This window comes from Bos mutus, chromosome 14 (genome assembly GCF_027580195.1).
Source record: "Bos mutus isolate GX-2022 chromosome 14, NWIPB_WYAK_1.1, whole genome shotgun sequence".
NCBI classification, from domain to species: domain Eukaryota; kingdom Metazoa; phylum Chordata; class Mammalia; order Artiodactyla; family Bovidae; genus Bos; species Bos mutus.
Window position 1 is genome coordinate 34,519,449 of NC_091630.1, and position 23,284 is coordinate 34,542,732.

General features: G+C 41.2%; 1 long non-coding RNA gene across 1 annotated transcript in view; it reads left to right on the forward strand.

Annotated features, from left to right (window-relative positions):
- The first annotated feature begins 8,425 nt into the window (after nt 1-8,425).
- Nucleotides 8,426-23,284, forward strand: part of LOC138990749 (uncharacterized) — an 86,832-nt gene continuing 71,973 nt past the window's right edge. The window contains exon 1 of the long non-coding RNA XR_011466850.1: nt 8,426-8,562. This is a non-coding gene — a long non-coding RNA (uncharacterized lncRNA). The remainder of the gene's footprint in view (nt 8,563-23,284) is intronic.

Below are 23,284 nucleotides of genomic sequence, written 5' to 3' on the forward strand. Positions count from 1 at the left end.
GTCATTTTTATAAAATAGTAATTTTTAAAATATAAAAAGTACAATGCATTATAAAACATTTAATATCTTAAAACTTTGATTAGTCATATGTATTTTTTCTTGGCAAAGTTTACTCTAAATGTAACAAAAGGATCTCATATCTTTGTACTAGTTCTTCAGTGAATATTACCCATTGCCACCACCTGAAAATTGCTAGTGCTACTTGCTTTATTTCTCTGTACAAATTAGAGAAGGAAGTGGTGGGCCGTAGGAGTACGCACATATAATCCATTTTGTGGTTTGGAAAAGAAAATGTTAAGAACCTCTTTACAGGTTAGCAACTTGTGTTGTTGGGGATAAAATACATGTGCTTTTGCATTCTCTGAAGTTTGCCAGATTTCAGATTCTATATTCCCTGTATTTTCAAAGCGCTACAGCCGTTTCTAAAAGGAACCAGTCATAGCTGCCTGGTGGCAGGTTGATTACACTGGATCCTTTCCATCATGGATGGAGTAGAAATTTATCCTTAATGGAATAGAGCCTATTCTATATATGAATCTTCTTTTCTTTCCCATTATGCTTATGTCAGTATCACTTAACAAAATGCCTTATTTGCCAACGTGGTATTCTGTCAACACTGCTTCTGATCAAGGAATTTGTGGTATTAAGTGGTCTTGTTCTAATATGTCATTATGTAAGTAATGCTATTTTGGAGACAAGACTTTGAAAGGATGGATATTCTCTTAGAAGAATATCTTACAAGACACAGTATAAGATTTGAACCAGAGGTCAACATATGGTGTGTCACTTCCATAGCTAGAATATATGGGTCCAGAAATTAAAGAATGGAAGTCGGAGTACTTCCTCTTACTATTATGTTTTATAACCCACTCAGAATTTTTACTTGCCCTCAAACTTTGAGCGTTGCTGGCTTGGGGGGGTCTAGTACCCAAAGGAGAAATGCTTCTACCAAGGGAAGAACAATAATTCCCTTAATTTGGAAGATGAGACTGCCACCAGGTCATTTGGGGGCTTCTTTTTTTAAACATTTATTTTTGTTTGGCTGCACTGGGTTTTGATCGTTGCACGCAGGCTTCTCATTACAGTGGCTTCTCTCGTTACTGAGCACAGGCACTAGAGTTCTCAGGCTCAGTAGTTGTGGTGCACGTGGGCTTAGTTGCTTCACGGCATGTGGGATCTTCCCAGATCAGGGACTGAACCCGTGTCTCCTTTATTGGCAGGCAGATTCTTTAACACTGAGCCATCAGGGAAGCCCTCAGCTAACATCTTGGCTGATTTCATGTGAGGCAGGACCACTCAGTTAAGTCACTCATGAGTTCTTAACCCATGGAAACTATGTGAAATACATGTTTGCTGTTGTAAGCAAATAAATTTTGCAATAGTTTGTTATGTAGCAAAACAACTAATATAATGAAGTTTAAAATATCAAATATGACCTTGTGACCAGTTACATAAATTGTGCCTCTAACAGCTATGAGTATTTTCTTTCTTGTTATGTGTGTATGTATCTAGAACTATATGTGCTTAGTCGCTCAGTCGTATCCGACTCTGTAGCCAGCCTACCAGGCTCCTCTGTCCATGGGGATTCTCCAGGCAAGAATACTGGAGTGGGTTTCTATGCCCTCTTCCAGGGGATCTTCCCAACCCAGGATCGAACCCAGATCTACATTGCAGGTAGATTCTTTACCATCTGAACCACCAGGGAAGCCCAATAACTATATGTGTATATGTATATATAATATGCATACACATATACATTATATAACTCTTGCCTGGAAAATCCCATGGACGAAGGAGCCTAGGATGCTGCAGTCCATGGGGTTGCTCAGAGTCGGACACGACTGAAGTGACTTAGCAGTAGCATACATTATATAAATGTTATACATATATAAATATATGTGCATATACATTATGTATAAATGTACAATATATATATAAAAGAATCATACATTCACATAATACTATCTCTTCCTTTTCCTAATTAATTTTTACATGTTTTTTAAATTTATTTTTTAATGAAGTACAGTTGATTTAGTGTTGTATTCATTTCTTCTGTACAGCAGTGACTCAGTTATACACATATATACATTCTTTTTTAATATTCTTTTCCATTATGGTTTATCCCAGGATATTGACTATAGTTCCATCTGCTATACATTAGGTCCTTGTTTCTTATCCTTTCTATATGTGATAGTTTCCATCTATTAACCCCAAACTCCCAGGCCCTTGCTCTCCCACCCACTACAAGTTTTTCTTATTTGAGATTAACTTTACCATTTAATCTTTTGGTAACAGAATTTCAGCTGGGACTGAGATTGAAATTAAGGGGTAATTAGCATAGCCTGTGTAGCTGCAATGACCATTAGTATTTTGCATCTTCTGATTTTGTGAAGTGTGAGAATAACTTCTTTTGTATGAAGGACAGTTGCATCATACAACTGGGAGTTGTTGAATTATTGTATGAAAATTTAAAGTGTAAAGAAGGGTACACATGAATGCTGAGTAGCCAAAGGTGAGGCAGCTCCAAGTCCACCTTTCTGTGCTCTGTATTGTGGCGCTGGAGCTTTGCAAACCACAGTTGTCTGGTGGCAGTTTTCTCTTAGATTCTGCCAATGAGGGGCACTAAGGCAGGACCTGGAAGGAGCATGGAAGAAGAAAGGGTGTGCTTCTTCCTGTGAACTTACTATAGACTCCTTGAGTGCCTGGGGTTCTTGAGAGTGCCACTTCTTCACTCTAGCTGCTGCAGTTTCTTGCCTGCACCCCTTACCCCTGACCAGAAAGCCGGCACTAGCTGGCTGGAGCCCATTCTGAGCTGAGAGACATTGGAGTTTGCCTTCTCAGCTGTTTCAGCTCCAAGGGCTCCTTCTCCGTGTTCTGTTTTAATAATCTTTAAAATTTCTTAAAATTTTTTTTGGTTGTTCTGGGTCTTTGCTGCTTTTTGTGTGGGCCTTCTCCAGTTGTGGCCAGCAGGGGCTACTCTTTGTTGAGATGTGTGGGCTTCTCGTTGCGGTGGCTTCTCTCATTGTAGAGCGCAAGCTTCGGTAGTTGCAGCATGTGGGCTCTAGAGTGCGAGAGCTTCAGCAATTGTGATAAACAGGCTTAGTTGCTCAGAGGCATGTGGAATCTTCCCAGACTGGAGATTTACTCATGTCCCCAGTCTGCATTGGCAGATGGATTCTTATCCAGTGGGCCACCAGGGAAGTCCTGTTTTAATAATTCTAACCTCTTCACTCTATCCCCTTGCTTTAAGGGCAGAAGTTGGTTCCTGCAGTTGCTACCTCCAGAATTTTTAGGGTTCTCTTTCTACTGTTTAGTGTCCTGGTTAACAACTTGATACCTGATTAATATGTGTTTGTATTAAATTATCTCTTTCACATGACTGGTGTGGTTTTTCTCTCCCAACTAGTCCCCAGTCTAAGGGTTCCAATTAGCCAGGCCTGATTCAGGTGTTCATTCTGGAGCTAGAGGTGAAGGGGTCAGCTCTACTCAAATTGTATAGACTGAGATTGGATAAGGTTTAGTCCTCCTCAAAGGAAAAATGGGACACTATTATAAAGAGAGGTGAGGAGGGATCAGGCAAAAAAATCACATCTGAATATGAGGATAATCTTTAAAGATAATGAGAAGTTTTCACAACCTTCTTCTCCCATATAAAAATAGCCCAAATAAAATCATTGTGAAAGTGAAAAGACAAATGGAAATCAGATGCCATTTCACGTTCACTAGGATGGGTTATAATCACACAGACAGGAAATAACAAGTGTTGTTAAGGATGTGGAGAAATTGGAACCCACATACATTGCTCGTGAGAGTGTAAAATGGTGCAGCTGCTTTGGCAATCCCTCAAATGCTTAAACATAGCATTATCGTATTATCCAGCAATTCTTTCCCAGGTATATCCCCAAGAGAAATGAAAGCATGTGCCCACACAAAACTTGAACATAAAAATTCATAGCAGGATTATTCGTAATACCAAAAAGTGAAGACAACCCAAATGTGCATTAACTGATAATGGATAAATGTGATATATATATATAAATATCCATATAATTTATTTGGCAATAAAAAGAAATACCTATGCATACTACAACATGAATGAATCTGGAAATACGCTAAGTGAAAGAAACCAGTCACAAAGGATCATATAGTGTATGATTCCATTTATATGAAATGTTAAAAATGGGCAAATCTATAGAGGCAAAGTAGATACCTAGGGGCTGGAAAAGGTGAGAGGATGGAGGCAAGGGGTACAGGATTTTGGAGTAATGAAATATTCTACAGTTGATTATGGTGATTAGATGTACAACAGTGTGGGCATATTAAATCCTTGAATCTGTACACTTTAAATGGGTGAATTGTGCTATGTGAATTATATCTCAGTAAAACTGTTAAAAAGTATTGCACAAAAGTATACAGTGGACTTCCCAGTGGTACATCCAGTGGTACATTCTTTACCATACAATGACTCTGATAAAGAATCCACCTGCCAATGCAGGAGACTCAAGTTCAATCCCCAGTTCAGGGAGATCCCCTGGAGTAGGCCATGGCAACCCACTACAGTTGGACAGAGGAGCCTGGTGGGCTGTAGTCCATGGGGTTGTAAAAGAGTTGAAGACAACTCAGCGACTGAACAACAGGTGTACAATACATACTTTTTATTCATGAATTAGTCATACAACCAAGTGAATTGAACAAAATATATTTCTGTGCTCTGAATATTTTAAAGGAGCAGCTAAAGAAGAAGAAAAAAAAATGTATGAATTGTTTCCAGTTTCTTTAAAGGAAAAAAAATTACCAGCAAGCTCTTTGGGTGGTAATGTTTCATTTCTTTTTGTCCTAGAAATGAATCCGAAGTGGCTCTCTGCCAGTTTGCTCATGCTCATTAGCCACTCCCTGATGCAGTCAGAAAAATACCATCTGTTCCTTTCAGTTGTCAAAAAGTTACAAATTATCTAAACCTTTCCACAGGTAGTAAATCCTGAAAAGGTACATCTTCCAAATGATCATCATTTTCTGTAACTGTTGTACAATGATACTTTGTTTAACTTGATGTGAAAATGATAATCCCTAGGTAATGAAATATTTAATCTCCAAAACCGAATTAGCAAATGTCAGTATTTTACATGGTGAGCAATATGAGCGTGGTGCTGTTTAGCTGTGTGATGTAACAATGTCCATACTGGCACTTAGGAAGTTTTCTGTATTCAGGAAGAGCAGGCCATGAAAGGAAATTATCTGGGAATCGCATGGATGTTTAGAAGAGTCATATTTGTTATTAGCATATGCTGTCCATGTTTGTGCCTGTTAGAATGATGGCAAGCCCAGACATCTGGGCAGGTAGGTAGCATCCCTGATTAGAATAATTCAGTGTTTTTTTAAAAGTAAGTTAATTTTTGGTTGCACTGGGTCTTTGTTTCTACACGCAGGCTTTCTCTAGTTGTTGCGAGTCGGGGGCTACCCTTCGTGGGAGTGCACAGGCTTCTCATTACAGTGGTTTCTCTTGCTGTAGAGCACAGACTCTAGGCACACAGGCTTCAGCACTTGCAGCACGTGGGCTCAGGAGTTGCACCCTGACGGCTCTAGAGTGCGGGCTCAGTATTTGTGGCACACAAGCTTTACTGGCCCTTGACATGTGGAATCTTCCCAGATCAGGGGTCGTACCCGTATCTTCGGCATTGACAGGTGGATTCTTATCCACTATCCCACCAGGGAACTACTAGGGTTTGTATGTCTCATCGATTCCTCATAAAGTACCTTTACACGCTAGTTATCACCAGGCTTTTCTTTGATTAAAGTTCAAAGACGACGGTTTTATTTTACCCTTGTTTTCCAGTAGTGCTTGATGTCATTTCTAGCACCTAGGTCCTTACTAAATGTTGAGTGAGTGAGTGAATGAATGAATGAATCAAACTGGATGGAATGAACTCTATTATTTTAATCACCCGTATTCCAGGGTCTCTAGCCTTCCTAACTCATGACTGTCAGTATCACACTGTTTCTTTATTGTGTGACAAAATAGGGACTGTTTAAATTTGCTTGCCAATGTAGCACATACATGAGGAGGGCATGGCAACCCACTCCAGCAGTCTTGCCTGGAGAATCCCCATGGACAGAGGAGCCTGATGGGCCAGTCCATGGGGTTGCAAGAGTCGGATGTGACTGAGTGACTCAGCACAGCACAGCGCATAGCACATACATAGCTCCAAACTTTATTCCTTGAGCACTTTGCTATTTGGAAATAACCAGTTGTTAGAAAAAAGAATCTTATATTTTGGTGAAAGGGAAGAAATACTTAGAAATACGTTTGATTGGCAAAATATCATGTATCCTAACTGAAAAATTGTTTATTTCATATGCTTCTAAAATCATTGACTACTTCTCTCTTCACTGTGTTATGAATTATTCCGATTGTGGTAAAATGACAATGGGTACATATTGGGGGTATTGAGAGTGTCCACTTCATTGCACATAAGACACATTCTTTGTTAGAACAAGTGTGGTTGCAGTGCGTGACTACCCATGGGGCCCCTTCATCAATTCTGGAACTCCGTTTCTCAGAGGTCATCAGGACTTCCCAGAGGACAAAGATACACTATCTTTCCTTTCCATCTCTGTCAACCAAAAGAAAAGCCTATTATAAGGAAACATCCATCTAACCACATTCAACAGTGCTGTCTGATTCAGTGGCCTTCCAACTGTGTCATTATCCTTCGCACTCATACACACTCTGCTCTGACATTCTGAAAAGACAGTTTTCATACCATTCCTCATTATTCCTCTCTGCAGTGAGAAAGCATTTTAGTCTCTGGATGTAATGTCCTGTCATCATGTACCTGGTCCCTACTGTGCTCTGGCTAAACACACTCCAGACCATCTGAAATTTTAGGGGTGACTTTGGAGAGGTAACAAAAGGAGAAGAAAGTGATTCTGCTAAAACCGAAAAAGGAAAAGGGAATTCAGAAATAGGTATATATGATTGCGTCTCTTATTTCTGCTTTGCGAGTAAGATCACCTTTAGTGTTTTTCTAGACATAGAGAACAAATATATGGATACCAAGGGGAAAAGGATGGTGGTGATACGGAGTCCTGCGCCAAGGCCACAGACATGGAGCCAAGAACAAACCAGAGGGCTCCAGAGGAGCCCACCTCTGGAACTGAGCAAACCCCTTTGTAACTGTTGCTCAAAATACCACCCCCCTGCCGCCCCACCCCCCTCCCCTATCCTTACCAGCCAGCTTCCTGACCCCAAATTAGGCAAAAATTCTCATCCTGGTACTCACCCTATTACCATAACCAATCACGTAATGCCAATCTGCCAGCAGGAATTTTCTTTGGCTTGAGGCTATAAAAATTGGCAGCCTCAAGGAATCCAGGAAAAACATCGACTCTCCCTGGCCTGTCAGGAGGTGTCAGCCCACTGCACCAGCAGTGCCCACATTATTTCTGCTCTTTGTTCTTAATAAACTCAATCCTTTCTGCAATATTCTGTGTCTGAAAATTCTTTTCCAACCTGTGTTAGGACTGCCACACAGGTGGGAGGAATTGGGAGATTGAGATTGACACATATATAGCACTGATACCATGTTATCAGTACTAGATAAAATATATAGTTATACTACATAAAATAGTTAACTAATGAGAACCTATTGTATAGCACAGGGACCTCTGCTTAATGCATTGCTGTGACCTGAATAGAAAAGCCCAAAAGGGAAAGAATACATGTAAATATATGGCTGATTCACCTGCTGTACAGTGGAAGCATTTATAAAGCAACTATACTCCAGTAAATACTAATTTTAAAAAAATAGGTATATATGAGAAACAATGCTGTGAGACAGTGGCTCTTAGTCTTACATGCATCAGAATCATGGGGAATAGTAAAAACAATGAATAAATGCCCAAACCCACCCGAGAGACCTAGATTCCTTTAGTCTGATGAGATTTGTGTAAATTAAATGTTCCTTATGTGTTTCTAATGTGCCATCAGATTGAGAACCCAGCATAGAAAAGAACTTGGGTTTGGGAGTCAGGCAGTTCCAGGTCCAATAAAATGGGGTAACTGTCAGCCTCAGTGTTTGTTTTTTTTTCCCCATGAGTGTATGTGTTAGTCATTCAGTCGTGTCCATTCTCTGCGACCCCATGGACTGTGGCCCACCAACTTCCTGTGTCCATGGAATTCTCCAGGCAAGAATACGGGAGTGGGTTGCCATTTGGGTAAATGTGGATTGTAAATAAGATAGTTTCTGGGCCTTAGTATATGGTTAACAAGCTCAGTTCCTAAGGCCACAGCCGCATCAGCATCAGCTGGGAGCTTGTTAGAAATGCAAATTGAAAGCCAGAATTTACCAATCAGAATCTTTGGGGGCGGGGTCTAGGAACTTGGGTTTTAACACGTCTTCCAGGGGATCCTTATGCTGGCTAATGTGGGAACCATGCATTAGATGAGAAGAGAACGCCAAACCAGGACAGAAGGCACCACCAGGAATCTGGGACCGCCACGAAATTTCAAATGTATGACCAAGGAACCAGAGTCCAAGGCTAGAGCCAGAGACACCCCAAGGAGTAAGTATAAGGGAGAAGTGGGTCTTTCAAGGAAACTGGTGGTGTTTCCAAACTAAGGGGAATGAACGTTAGTTAAAAACATGGCTCTTCCCTACAAATATGGAGGGGGTGTCGAATTATGGCGTTTGTTTTTGAGGATGAAACAAAAATAATGCTGGCAGAAGTGTTTTTCGGTTAGTGTCTGGCCCGTAATAAGTATTTAGTGAATTATATGAATTTTTTTTTCAGAGAAGGCAATGGCACCCCACTCCAGTACTCTTGCCTGGAAAATCCCATGGGTGGAGGAGCCTGGTAGGCTGCAGTCCATGGGGTCATGAAGAGTCGGACACGACTGAGCGACTTCACTTTCACTTTTCACTTTCATGCATTGGAAAAGGAAATGGCAACCCACTCCAGTGTTCTTGCCTGGAGAATCCCAGGGACGGCGGAGCCTGGTGGGCTGCCGTCTATGGGGTCACACAGAGTTGGACACGACTGACGTGACTTAGCAGTAGCAGCAGCACATTGCTAATTGGGGATGTTCAATTTAATTAGGAACTATAATCTTTGTGCTTTATGTTTCTGGCGTTAAATGGTTAAAGAAAATATTTTAGGTGATACAAACAAATTTTAACACCTCACAAAGTCTCCTTTGGAAAGCCGGAAAATGGGGTGGAAAGCAAAAACTTTATAGGGTAAAAAGTAAGAAATGAGGAAGAAAAATAGGAGATATCTGATTGGCTGGAACCATAGTCAACCTTGTTTATATCCAAAATGTATGAACAGCTCACAAAATTCTATTAAAAAAACTTGATTTTAAAATGGGCAAAAGATCTGAATAGGCATTTTTTCCAAAGAAGACATATAAGTGGCCAACAGACACATGAAAAATTACTCAACATCACTAATCATCAGTGTAACACAAAGATTATATCATTTGTAAGTTATATTATCATTTGTAAATATTTTCTCCCATTGAGTAGGCTATCTTTTCATTTTGTTGATGGATTTCTTTGCTGTGCAAAAGCTTTTAAGTGTAACTAAGTCTCATTTGTTTTTGCTTTTGTTTCCTTTGCCTTAGAAGATAAATACTGCTACAGTTTTTCAAAAAGTGTTCTGCTATGTTTCATTCTGGGAGGTTTTTTTTTTTTTTCATAGTTTCAGGTCTTACATTTAGGTTTTTAATACATTTTGAGTCTGTTTTTGTATAAGGTGTCAGGGAATGTTCTAATTTCATATTTTTTACAGTTAGCTGTCCAGTTCTCCCTGCACCACTTATTGAAGAGATAGTATTTTCACCAGGGTATATTCTTGCCTCCTTTGTTGTAGATTAGTTGACTATAAGTGCGTGGACTTATTTCTGGGTTCTCTATTCTGTTCTATTGATCATGTCTGTTTTTGTGCCACAAAACCATAGCTTTGTAGTATAGTCTGAAGTCAGGAAGTGTGACATGTCCATTTCTGTTCTTTCTCAAGATTGGCAATTTGGAGTCTTTTGTGTTTCCATACAAATTTTGCAGATAATTTGTTCTAGTTCTGTGAAAACTGTCATTGGTATTTTGATAGAGATTGCCTATTTTCCTTTTTGGTTGCACACTCCTAAAAGACTTGGGACTTTATCTTATACTCCTTTTTATCTAAATTAATTAGGATTTGCTTTGGCTCTGAATAATAGGTAAAAATGATAGTGTCTTGAATGAGTGTATCAGCTGTTATTGTTTAGTTGCCAAGTCGTGTCTGACTCTTTTGTGACCCCGTGGACTGGAGCCCACCAGGCTCCTCTGTCCATGGGGTTTCCCAAGCAAGAATACTGGAGTGGGGGTGCTGTTTCCTTCTCCAGAGAATCTTCCTGACCCAGGAATCGAACTGAGTCTCCTTGGTAGGCAGATTCTTTACCACTGAGCCACATAGGAAGCCCAGGTGTATCAGTCAGGTAGGCATTCCTAAATAACAAGCCATGCTTAACTCACTGGCTTAAATCAGTAATCCTCTACAGTTGTTGTCTGTGTTTTGACTGACCTAGGCTGAAGTTGATGGGATCGTTCGCAGGTTTGGCAGCTGAGGCAACTCTGCCACTCGCTGAGGTCTGTGGTTTGATTGGGATGGCCTCCTTCTTCCTTGGGTTGGGGTGGGGGCAAGGCTAACCAGGGTTGTTCTTCTGGTAAAATAAGAGACACCAAGCAGCAAGCAGGCCCCATAAGGCCTGGTCTCAGAATCAGCCCCTGTTGTTTCTACTCACGAAGAAGTCACATGGTTGAGCCTGCAGTCAAAGGGTCAAGACACATGCCCATGACAAGGCCATGAAAAGGATGGGGGTATAGGGAGGAGCAAAGAATTAGGGGCAGTTGTTCATTCTGCCACAACAAGATATAATTTTTTTTCATCTAAAAGTCCAAAAGTTCAAAAAATTCTCAGGAACTCAGGTTGCTTCTTTTTTTAGGCTGTGTGGCCTGTGAGAATATTAGTTCCCCCATCAGGGACTGAACCTGGGCCCCAGGAAGTGTAAGTGTGGAGTCCTAACCACTGGACTGCCAGGGAATCCCTGCTTCTATCTTGTTGGTCCTTGGTGCGTGGCCTCATAGTCAGGGTTAACTCGTGGATTAAGGTGGCTTTCTTAGCTCTGTATCTGGTAGGAGGAAGGGACAAGACGAAGGGGACAAAGGGCACAGGCCAACTGTCACTTAAGGGAGGTTCCAAGTAGTTGTCACATGACACTTGTACATCATGTGGCCACTGTTGGTTCCAAGGGAGACTGAAAACATAACCTTTATTCTACTTAGCCATATACCCAGCTAAATCAGAGCATCTATTACTAAGGAGGAAGAGAAGAATGGATATTGGGAACAAGACAATGATTTCTGCATATAGCCTTATTCAGAGTATGCTATGCTATGCTAAGTCACTTCAGTCGTGTCCAACTCTGTGTGACCCCACAGACAGCAGCCCACCAGGCTCCCCCGTCCCTGGGATTCTCCAGGCAAGAACACTGGAGTGGGTTGCCATTTCCTTCTCCAATACATGAAAGTGAAAAGTGAAAGTGAAGTCGCTCAGTCGTGTCTGACTCTTAGCGACCCCATGGACTGCAGCCTACCAGGCTCCTCCGTCCATGGGATTTTCCAGGCAAGAGTACTGGAGTGGGGTGCCATTGCCTTAGTGCAATAAATATTTGTTGCTTTTACTGTAAATTTTTTACATGCTGTGAAACAGGGTTATTCTTTATGGAAAAAGAGAATAGCTATTCTTAATAATAAGAATAAAAAATGTTTTTTAAAACTCAGTGGTGCACATGTTTGGCACTATAAGTTCTTTCTGGTCCCACAGTCACAACGGACTGAGAATTTTTTGTATGAAAAATCGCTAGACTTGACTCAATGACTCTAACAGTATTCAAATCAAGGGATTGAAACTAATAAAATTCAAAACCACAACGTGGTATCACTATGCACCTATTAAAATGATGAAATTGAAAAAACAAACAAATGGTGGCGAGGACATAGAACAACGGGAACTCTGGTAGGCTGCTGGTGGAAGTGCAGAATGGTCCAACGATGTTGGAAAACAGTTGGCTGCTGCTTGGAAACAGTCACTTACTGTGAGACCCAGTAATTCCACTCTTAAGTATTAATCAAGGAGAAATTGAGGCGTATGTCCACACGAAAACCTGTGTTTTGTGCAAATACTTACAGCATCTTTAGTCACAGTCACTAAAATGTACTGGAAACAAAGTGTCTATCTGTAGGAGAATGGATGAAGAAATTCAGTTACAGCATACAATGGAATACTACTCAGCAGCAAAAAGAAATGAATTACTGAAGTAATTCATGCAGTAAGATGAATACATCTCAGAATAATTATGCCGAGTTAAAAAAAAAAAAAGCTACAAACTATGTGATTTCATTTATGTGACATTCTGCAAAAGACAGAATTATAGGAAGAGAAACTGATTAGTGGTTGATAGGGGCTGAGAGTGAGAGAAGAATGATGGAAAGAGCATAAGGGAACATTTTGGAATAAGGGAGATATTCTTGATTCTTCAAAATTGTATCTTTTGTCATCTTTCATAGAACTGTACACCTAAATATAAATTTTACAGTATATAAATTATATATCAGCAAATGTGACCCAAAAAATTCTTTTTTACATCTTTTTTTTTTAATTGAAGCATAGTTGATTTACAATATCATGTTAGTTTCAGGTATATAGCACAGAGACTCAGTTACATAGATTATTTTTCTGAATCTTTTCCTTATAGATTATTATGATGTGTTCAAATAGTTCTCTGTGTTATACAGTAGGTCCTTGCTGTTTGTTTTATAAATAGTGGTATGTATCAGTTAATCTCAAATTTCCATTTTATCCCCCACCACACTACCCCCTTTGGTAAGCATAAGTTTGTTTTCTATGTCTGTGAAAAATTATGTTTCTTCTATCAAAAAATAAACAATGCAAATTTAATGAACTCAGGAAGAAAAGCTGATTGATTTTAAAGTGGTGGTTGAAGCTATTTTGTATTAAGAAAATAGTGGGAATTCACTGGCAGTCGAGTGGTTAGAACTCTGCACTTTCACTGCCACCTTGAATCCCTGATTGGGGAATGAAGATCCCACAAGCCAGGCACGACCAAAAAGAAAAAAAAAAGAAAGTCAATTATTTTTATAATAAAAGATTCATTTATAACCTAGAATTAACTCTAGCTTCAAATAATTAATTACTTTTACATGTTTTATTTTAGCCTCATATCTGTAATTGTTCACCATGGAACAGATAAACCCATTTGGGAAAGTGCTTCTCTCTCAGCATTGTTTAATAGTGACTCAGGTTATAGTCCATTGGGTATTGAAGGGCCAAAAGGAATTGTTTTCATAATGTAAAATGGCATATCCTGGAGCTGTGGAAATTGTATGAGAAAATTCTGTAAGATTAATTGTTCTGTTCTGGTAAAAGAAAAGATTAATAATAACTGTCTCACAGATTCAAGATAATAGTGCTTTGCTCTCATTATCACCTAGCCTTAACTAAACATGAGAACCAAAGATTTCCCTGAGGAGGAGCTGAGGAACCCATGGTGTAAAGAAATACATCCCCCTGAGTGGAGATAAGAGGTGTGAGGGTGGGCTGAGGAGGCGAAGGGGGTATAGCAAGAAAGTTAGTCCCAGGGAGAGACTTACCCTCAAAAGGTTTAGGTCTAACCCTAGAGAAAGACACACACTGACAAGTAAGGCAGTAAGGTGTGACAAGTGGACAGACGTGTTAAATTCCACCTCTGGGGCCTTGGAGGTCATGTGGTTTACATGAAGGGGTAGTTCTACAACTGAGATGAGAGAGGAGTGAGTGTTCTGTGTAGCTGGAGTAGTTGAGCAGGGCGTGGAAATATGAAGGCTTCAGAGTAGGCAGTTGTGTGGGCTTGGAGTTTGGAGAATAGACGGGTTGTGGTTACAAAAGAGGCTGGTACATGTGGGGAGACGGACAGGAGGCAGCTCTGTGAGTCCCTGCAGAATTTTACCTCCATGCTCCAACAGGCATGGAGAGCCAGTGTGGAGAGTGGTATAAACAGATGACCCCCAACTTACGATGGTTCAACCCAAAACACTTTGTTGTTTAGTCGCTCAGTTGTGTCTGACTCTTTTGAGACCCCATGGAGATCGCCAGGCTCCTCTATCCATGGGATTCTCCAGGCAAGAATACAGGAGTGGGTTGCTATTTCCTTCTCCAGGGATTCTTCCCAACCCAGGGATCGAACCCCCATCTCCTGTATTGGCAGGCAGATTCTTTACCACTGAGCCACCTGGGAAGCAATTCATATTCCATGGAGACCGTACTTTGAATTTTGATCTTTTCCAACGCAAGCAGTATGCATTATGATAGGCTTCCCTGGAGGCTCAGCCAGTAAAGAATCCACCTGCCATGGGTTCAATCCATGGGTTGGGAAGATCCCCTGGAGGAAAGTATGGCAACCCACTCCTCTATTCTTGCCTGAATCCCAATGGACAGAGGAGCCTGGTGGGCTACAGTCCGTGGGATTGCAAAGAGTTGGACACAACTGAGCGACTAAGCAGGCACATTCCCTTATGATGCTGGGCAGTGGTGTTGAGCAGAAGCCCCCAGTCATCTATGTGATCACAGGGGTAAACAACCTACACACTTGCAACCTCTCTGTATCCATATAATCATTCTGGACCCATATGACCATTCTGTTTTTCACTTTCAGTAGAATACTCAGTAAGTTACAGGAGATATTAAACATTTTATTATAAAATAGGCTTTGTTAGATGATTTTCTCCAACTGTAGGCTAATGTAAGTGTTCTGAGCACTTTTAAGGTCAAAGGCAATGGCACACCACTCCAGTACTCTTGCCTGGAAAATCCCGTGGATGGAGGAGCTTGGTGGGCTGCAGTCCATGGGGTCGCTAGGAGTCGGACACGACTGAGCGACTTCACTTTCACTTTTCACTTTCATGCATTGAAGGAAATGGCAACCCAGTCCAGTGTTCTTGCCTAGAGAATCCCAGGGATGGGGAGCCTGGTGGGCTGCCATCTATGGGGACGCACAGAGTTGGACACGACTGAAGTGACTTAGCAGCAGCAGCAGGCCAAACTATGATGTTTGGAAGGTTTAGATGTTGTTGTGTTAGTTGCTCAGTTCAGTTCAGTCGCTCAGTCGTGTCTGTCTCTTTGAGACCCCATGAATCGCAGCACGCCGGGCTTCCCTGTCCATCACCAACTCCCAGAGTTTACTCAAACTCCTGTCCATCGAGTCGGTGATGCCATCCAGCCATCTCATCCTCTGTCATCCCCTTCTCCACCTGCCCCCAATCCCTCCCAGCATCAGAGTCTTTTCCAATGAGTCAACTCTTCACATGAGGTGGCCAAAGTATTGTAGTTTCAGCTTTAGTATCAGTCCTTCCAAAGAACACCCAGGACTGATCTCCTTTAGGATGGACTGGTTGGATCTCCGTGCAGTCCAAGGGACTCTCAAGAGTCTTCTCCAACACCACAGTTCAAAAGCATCAATTCTTCGGCACTCAGCTTTCTTCACAGTCCAACTCTCACATCCATACATGACCACTGGAAAAACCATAGCCTTGACTAGACGGACCTTTGTTGGCAAAATAATGTCTCTGCTTTTGAATATGCTATCTAGGTTGGTCATAACTTTCCTTCCAAGGAGTAACTGTCTTTTAATTTCATGGCTGCAACCACTATCTTCAGTGATTTTTCTCAGTTGTGTCCAACTCTTTGTGACCCCATGGATAGTCTGCCAGGCTCTGCTGTCAATGGGATTCTCCAGGCAAGAATGCTGGAGTAGGTTGCCATTTTTTCCAAGGGATCTTCCCAACCAGGGAATAGAACCCATGTCTCTTATGTCTCCTGCATTGGCAGGCAGGTTCTTTACCATTAGCAACACCACTAGGAAGCCCAACTTGGTTATATACATATATATATTCCTTTTCAGATTTTTTTTCCCTTATAAGTTAGCACAAAATATTGAGTATGGTTTTCTATTAAGTGTACTTTGTACTTAAAGATATTTTCAGTTTACTATGCATTTATCAGGATGTAGTTCCATCATAAGTCAAGGAAGAGCTGTATCTGAATTTTGAATAAATCACATTGGTAACTCTGAGGAGTATAGGGTAAGAGGTAGTGGGGTGGACAGTGGTGATGGATAGACCATTAAGGAGATTATTGCAAAACTCCAGCTGAGAGATGATGGGGGTCTGAAATGAGAGGCAGCAGCTGTAGAAATGAGTGGGTCAATTCTGAGAGCTATGTAGTACCTTCTTCAGAATAAAGTTGTGAGAAAAATGTAGAATCTTGGATAAGGTTCATTTTTGGAAAAAAATAAAGATTAAAAGCTATATCATCATCTGCTCCAGCCTTACTTCTGTAGTAAATCCATCACCACCAGCTTACTGTTTCATGCCCTGGTGTCCTGTCTCATATCTTTTTATTGGCTTCATTCTGAGGCAGGGTCTCCAGACGAGGCCAGAAAGATGGCCCAGCACTTTTAGGCTTATGGAGAAAAGACCTAGAACTGGGGATGCTGTTGAGTGCTACTTCTCAGGCTGGGTCAGCGTGGGTGTGTGTGGACGTATTTCACATAGAGAAGAGAGGTGTATCGGAAGATAAAAGACAGCAGATGGCATCCATTATATATTCCAGCTTTCCACAGTAGATGGGGTTTTGGATTGGTATATAGTATCATGTTGCTGCAAAGTTAAAGAGACAACTAGGCTAACTGGCTTGGGTTTCCAGGGGTAAGTGCGGGTTCATCTGGTACCACCCAATGGTCTATGTCTGCTCTGTCTTAATATTTCTCAGGATGATTATTAATGATCTAAGCTGATTGACTTTTATCTCATACAAATGCTGAACCAGACCAGTACTAGGGGAACAGGTGTAAATCAGGATAGTCCTGAGCAAGCTGAAGCACAGGGTCACTCTCATTCTGGGTCTCTGCATTCAGCTCAGTTTCCGGAAGTCTCCTGGTTAGTTGATGCTTGCTTCCTTTGATCTGATTCTAAAATACGGTGCCAGAGTTATTATGATCCATCTTCTGCCTCCTTGCCATGTGTGTTGGGGTGGTTCCACTTCCTGGTCCTTCCCTACTTTTTCTTCTCCTCCATTCCTCCAACAACACCAGAAGATATGAATGTTAGCCTAACCCCTTCAGGAGATGAACCAAAGGTAGGATCCAGTGACCATTTGCATTATATCAAAATTTTCATCCCTAGGCTTGTATTTTATGATATTATATTGATTTTTTAATTTTTTTGGAAAAATGAAAAAATTGCAGGTGACAACAAGAATGAATCATTTTGATTATTTGTGTGTGTCTATATCTTGAAGTATCTTAGCATTATCTGTATTTTTCTCTCCATAGACTGGGCACCTTAGGACCAGAGACATGTTTTATTAGCCTTAGTGTCTTCATTTCTTATCACAGTGCTTGGGGCTTGTCAAACATTTCAACTAAACTAAAATCTAATATCAAGTTGATGGTTGTGCTGTTAAATTCTGCAAAAGAGTTAAACTGAGGAATTATTCAAATGGAGAACCTACACACTTTTATTTGTGTCCTCAATATAGATTGAGCAGTAGATCACATACATTGTTAGAGTGTCACCATGTTTAATCCACTGCTCTTCTTGGTAGTGATAACAGATACATACCGTCACACCAACCCTGACAAGAGTATGGTGTTTGTGTTCAGTGGTATTTAGCGTCTGAGGAGCAAAGCAGGCCAGATGAGATAAGTTCTGATTGATCAATTCTCTCAGCTAAAACTTAGCAATTCTCATAATATTTTTCACAATGTTAGGCCGAGGCGGTGTGCTGGTAACTGTTTACCATCCAGCTCTCCTGAGGATGAAGAAAAAAAAAAAAGGCTCTGATTTGTAAACCTTGCCAGTTCTATGATGTAAATACTCCGACCATCACTGATTCCCAACTACCAGCATGATGTAACCAGAGGAGGAGCTGGAAAGAGGTGCAGACTGGTGTGAGTAGGCTCCAGCATATCCTGAGTACATTAGTGCAGAATTGTCCCAAGCCTGAAGCAGATGTCTCCGTATTTTTAAAAAGTAGAATTTTATTTTACTTATTTAAAAATTTTTTTAAGTTTTACTTTTGGATGTTCTGTGTCTGTGTTGCTGTGCATGGGTTTTCTCTGGTTGCAGTGAGCGGGGCCCACTCTGTAGTTGTGAGCTAGCTTCTTATTGCGGCGGCTTCTCTTGTGGAGCACAGGCTCTACAGCGCTCGGGCTTTAGTAGCTGTGGCACAGGGGTTGGTTGCCCTGAGGCGTGTGGAATCCTCCTTGACCAGGGATCAAACTCACGTCCTCTGCATTGGCAAGCGGATTCTCAACTACTGGACCACCAGGAAAGTCCTGGTGTCAGACAGCTATTCATTGACCACCTCCTATACAGGTGCTTGGGAAACAGGAAAAAAGCAAAGATTTCCAAGCCTATGGGATTTAAATTCTTTTGGGGAGGGTGGAGACAGAAGATGAACAATAAACATATTTAACAAATGAGTTATATGATATAGTAGAAGCTGATAGAAAGTGAAAGTTACTCAGTCATGTCTCTTTGTGGCCCCGTGGACTATACAGTCCATGGAATTCTCCATGAATTCCAGAATACTGAACTCCAGAATACTGGAGTGGGTGGCCTTCCCTGTCTCCAAGAAGTTGATAAGTGCTACAAAAAACTAGATGGATTGAGAATGTAAGAGAGATTGTAATTTTAAACGGGATGGTTGGACTGCTCTGAGATGACATTTAAGCAGAAATTTGAAGGAGGTGAAAGAAGCAAGACTTCTAGATGTCTAAGGCAGGGGTGATCTAGACAGGGGGGCAGCTGGTGCAAAGGCTCTGAGGTGTGAGGCTGTGTGGTAAGTTCAGGTGGGAAAATGGAGGAGGGAAGAGGGAAGGAGGGAGAGAGACTGATTGACTGAAGGCAGAAGGAAAGGTCATGGGAGAGTGTTCGTATGACAAGGGAAGACAGACCTCATAGAATATTGGGAGCATTCTGGATTTTACTCAGAAAAACTGGAGAGCCACAGTAGGCCAAGCAGGAAGTAAAAACCCGGTGAGTAACTGTGCTCATAAGAAAAATCATATTATCTATTCTGAAAATAGTTACTCAGTCCCCTGAATAAAAAATTTTAAATTATTTAAATTAATTGGAAGCTCTAAATATTACATTTCACTTCTGTCAGAACATTTTTTTAATTCACCTTTATTATGCAGATAGTTTAGATATCAGGGAGAAAAAAACTCTGGAAATCTATTAAAAGCTTTTTTTGAAGTCTTTAGAAAGGCAGAGGTGATGAATATAAGGAAATATTTACCTCATTATGTAAATTAGATGTAGGCACCCAAGCCATTATAATATTTCATTTGAAAGTTACTAAATGTTCCTGGCTTTGAGACAGTGTCATTTACATCATTCTTTGCACACCTTGGCAAATTACTGTTGTTTTAGGGATTTGATTGTACAGATTGTTTGTGACCCTATGGACCGTAGCCCACCAGGGTCCTCTGTCCATGGAATTCTCTAGGCAAGAATACTGGCTGCTGCTGCTAAGTCACTTCAGTCATGTCCAACTCTGTGCAACCCCATAAACGGCAGCCCACCAGGCAACCCTGTCCCTGAGATTCTCCAGGCAAGAACAGTGGAGTGGGTTGCCATTTCCTTCTCCTGTGCATGAAAGTGAAAAGTGCAAGTGAAGTCGCTCAGTTGTGTCCGACTCTTAGCGACCCCATGGACTGCAGCCTACCAGGCTTCTCTGTCCATGGGATTTTCCCGGCAAGAGTACTGGAGCAGGTAGCCATTCCCTTCTCCGGAGCTTCCAAACTCAGGAATTGAACCTGGATCTCCCCATTGCAGACAGATTCTTTACCATCTGAGCCACCAGGAAGCCCCCTGTGCAAACTGAAACTAGTCCAAAATGATGAAAACAAGGGTGGATTCAATGGAGGAGACAGTAATATGTCCCCACACCTAGGGAAGGGTGTGAAGCTCAGCTTTATGAAGACCAGGAACTAGGAATTGAATCAGAAATATAAATCCAACATAGCTACTCCCTCCAGCTCTGTGTCTTTCTCTCTAGGATTTTAAGGGCTCTTGTCTCTGGATTTTATCTGTACATTTGCTTTGCTTTTTTCACTTCCCAGATGACCACTTGCCTCTTCCCAAGCTTGCCTTTCTCCTCCTCCATTCACTGATGTCCTTAACCTCAGAGTTTATACCACATTATAAAGCTAGGACAGACTGCTCATAAATCTATATTCAGCACTGACGTATTTAACTACCATATATAAAATATACAGCTAGTGGGAAGCTGCTATATAGCACAGGGAACTCAGCTCAGTTCTCTGTGATGACCTAGAGAGGTGGGGTGGGTGGGGGTAGGAGGGAGGCTCAAGAGGGAGGGAATGTATGTATACATACAGCTGATTCACGTTGTTGTACAGTAGAAACTAGCACAACATGGTAAAGCAATTATACTCCAATGAAAAAATATCCATATCCTCCAGAACCTGAATTGAGTTTTTGCAAGAGGGAATCTGATTGGCCCCAGGGTCTGAAATAATTCAGTCTTGATCCAATCAGCTGAGTAGAAGGGAAATGTTCACATGCACTAATTAAACAAATGTTGACTGAGAGTATCACGTGCTACTTGCTCTTATAGGTTTTATGCGTGCTGCAGGGACCATACTCTCCAGCGTCTATGAAGCTGAAAATGCACTGGTGCTTGCATTCCATCCTGTGTAGATGTGCGTGAAATAGGATGGTGTTAGAGAAAGGTTAACAGGCATCCTAGAAGAGTATCCTGTTTGGGGATCTGCCGAAAATAGAGATGTCACATCTCTCTGCACTAGGTCGTACCTTGATTCTTTTGACTGCAATTACAAGTTAAGGGATTCGCCTTCCCTTTATTCCATACCAAGCCAAGTAATCCCCTCTTTGCCAGAAAGTGAGACATTACAATGTCATTTATCCTTTCCTGTCCCAGCTAATAAAGTTCTTTATGATGGAAGTAGGTACAGGGCAGGGGCTGATTTCACTCTACAGTGAAATCTCAGTTCAGTGGACCAGGCAGTTGTTCCATCAAATAATTGTTAACAATATCAGTTGAATTTTTTGATGATTTGCAATGTTGATTTGCAGTGGCTTAAGTACTTTATGTCTGTTATCTTGTTTAATCCTTACCAGTCTGTGGAGAAGGTCCTCATTTTTACACATAAGAAAACTTAGCAGAGAGGTTGAGTGAGTGGCTCTCGGTCTCTCAGCTGGCAAGTGGTGAGCCAGGATTTGAATGTAGAGTCTGTGGAACAATCACTAAGTCACGCGCTTTCTAAGGCACTCCTGGTGATGGTGATTTTGGGGGGTTTGAACTAGTTTTAGTGCCTTTCCTGGTACATAAACGATAGGTCCATAGAGATTGCCAGTCTCAACTTTCATCAGCCTATCTGTATGTAAGATGTCAGGCACTCTGATTCATGGAAATATGTATTTCAAATGAGTAAGCAAGCAAGATTTTTTAACCAAAGGGCCTCAAGCAGAGGATTGGTGGGAATTACAAGTTCTTCCCCCTCCAGATATACAGCTTATCCTTTAAAAAGAGTGTGTCAGCCTTTAGAGTTAGATACTTCGCTTCAGTGTCTTTCCCAGGTTCTTTGAGCTAGCATGTGATGAAATCAGGATCTGAAAGTAGGACCTGTGGTCTTAACCACTAACTTACATTGTCTGAAAGGTACTTGTTGTGATGGTGATGGTAGAGAATTACAAGAGATGACACAAGTTGTGGTCTCTCAATCACATCTACTTGCCAGTAGAAGGGAAAATTTTGATGTTGGTGATGATGATGATGATAAGGAGGTGTCCCAGGTCCATTATAGTGAATTTTCCTAAGGGTCTCTTCTAAAATCCTTCAAGACCAACCCTTGTAAAGACTGCTATGACCATCCATCCCCTTAAACAGAGTTGATTGTTCCTTTCAATATCCAACAGTGTCCATTGGATATATTTCCATTAAAGTATGCAATCTCACTATAATACTTTGTTTTTGAATTTACAGTCTGTGAACTCTAAAGTCCAGAGATTTTCTCTATTCTGGTCACTACTGAATCCCTACCGCCTAAGCACTTGTCCTGTTGTGTGTAGTGGACACACTGTTGTCAACAAGAAAAAAAGGCAGACAAACCAGTGCTTTACTGATAACCATCTTCTGTGGCTCCTTTGGAAACTTTTTCAATTATTAGTTCCCCTATTTCCAGCAATAAAATTCTTCAAAATGTCCAAGGTTCTTTGAAGTCATTAAAGAACTAATCTGAGGTCTTTGTGGTATTACTTTATGACCCTGTACTAAGTCCAAATCCAATTACTATTGAGCGTTCTTGTTCATATTGCAGTTTTTTCCCTTTTCCTTAGTATCCATAATAACCATCAGTTGCAAGTTTATGCATCTTGTCATGTTATATCTATCTATTTAGAGGTCACACTATGGCTTTTCCAGTGGTCATGAATGGATGTGAGAGTTGGACTGTGAAGAAAGCTGAGCACCGAAGAATTGATGCTTTTGAACTGTAGTGTTGGAGAAGACTTTTGAGAGTCCCATGGACTGCAAGGAGATCAGTCCTAGGTGTTCTTTGGCAGGAATGATGCTAAAGCTAAAACTCCAGTACTTTGGCCACCTCATGCGAAGAGTTGACTCATTGGAGAAGACTCTGATGCTGGAAGGGATTGGGGGCAGGAGGAAAAGGAGACAACGGAGGATGAGATGGCTGGATGGCATCACAGACTTGATGTGAATTTGAGTGAACTCCGGGAGTTGGTGATGGACAGGGAGGCCTGGCGTGCTGCGATTCATGGGGTCGCAAAGAGTCGGACGCGACTGAGCGACTGAACTGAACTGAACTGAATTTCAGTTCAGCAGAGTAGGCCATTTGGTTTGCCTATAAAACTTCTAATTAGCAGAAGTGAAGTTTATTCATTTAATCATGAATTTACTAATGGAATTTAAAATGCATTAATCTTATTAAAAATGAAGCCACATGGGTAAACTAAGGGGGATAGGAAGCCCTTAGGAATTTTAGGATAGAATAATAAAATGATTTGGGCTTCTCTGGTGGCTCATTGGTAGAGAATCTGCCTGCAGTGCAGGAGATGCAGGAGACACAGGTTCAATCCAGGGTAGAGAAGATCCCCTGGAGGAGGGCATGGCAACCCACTCC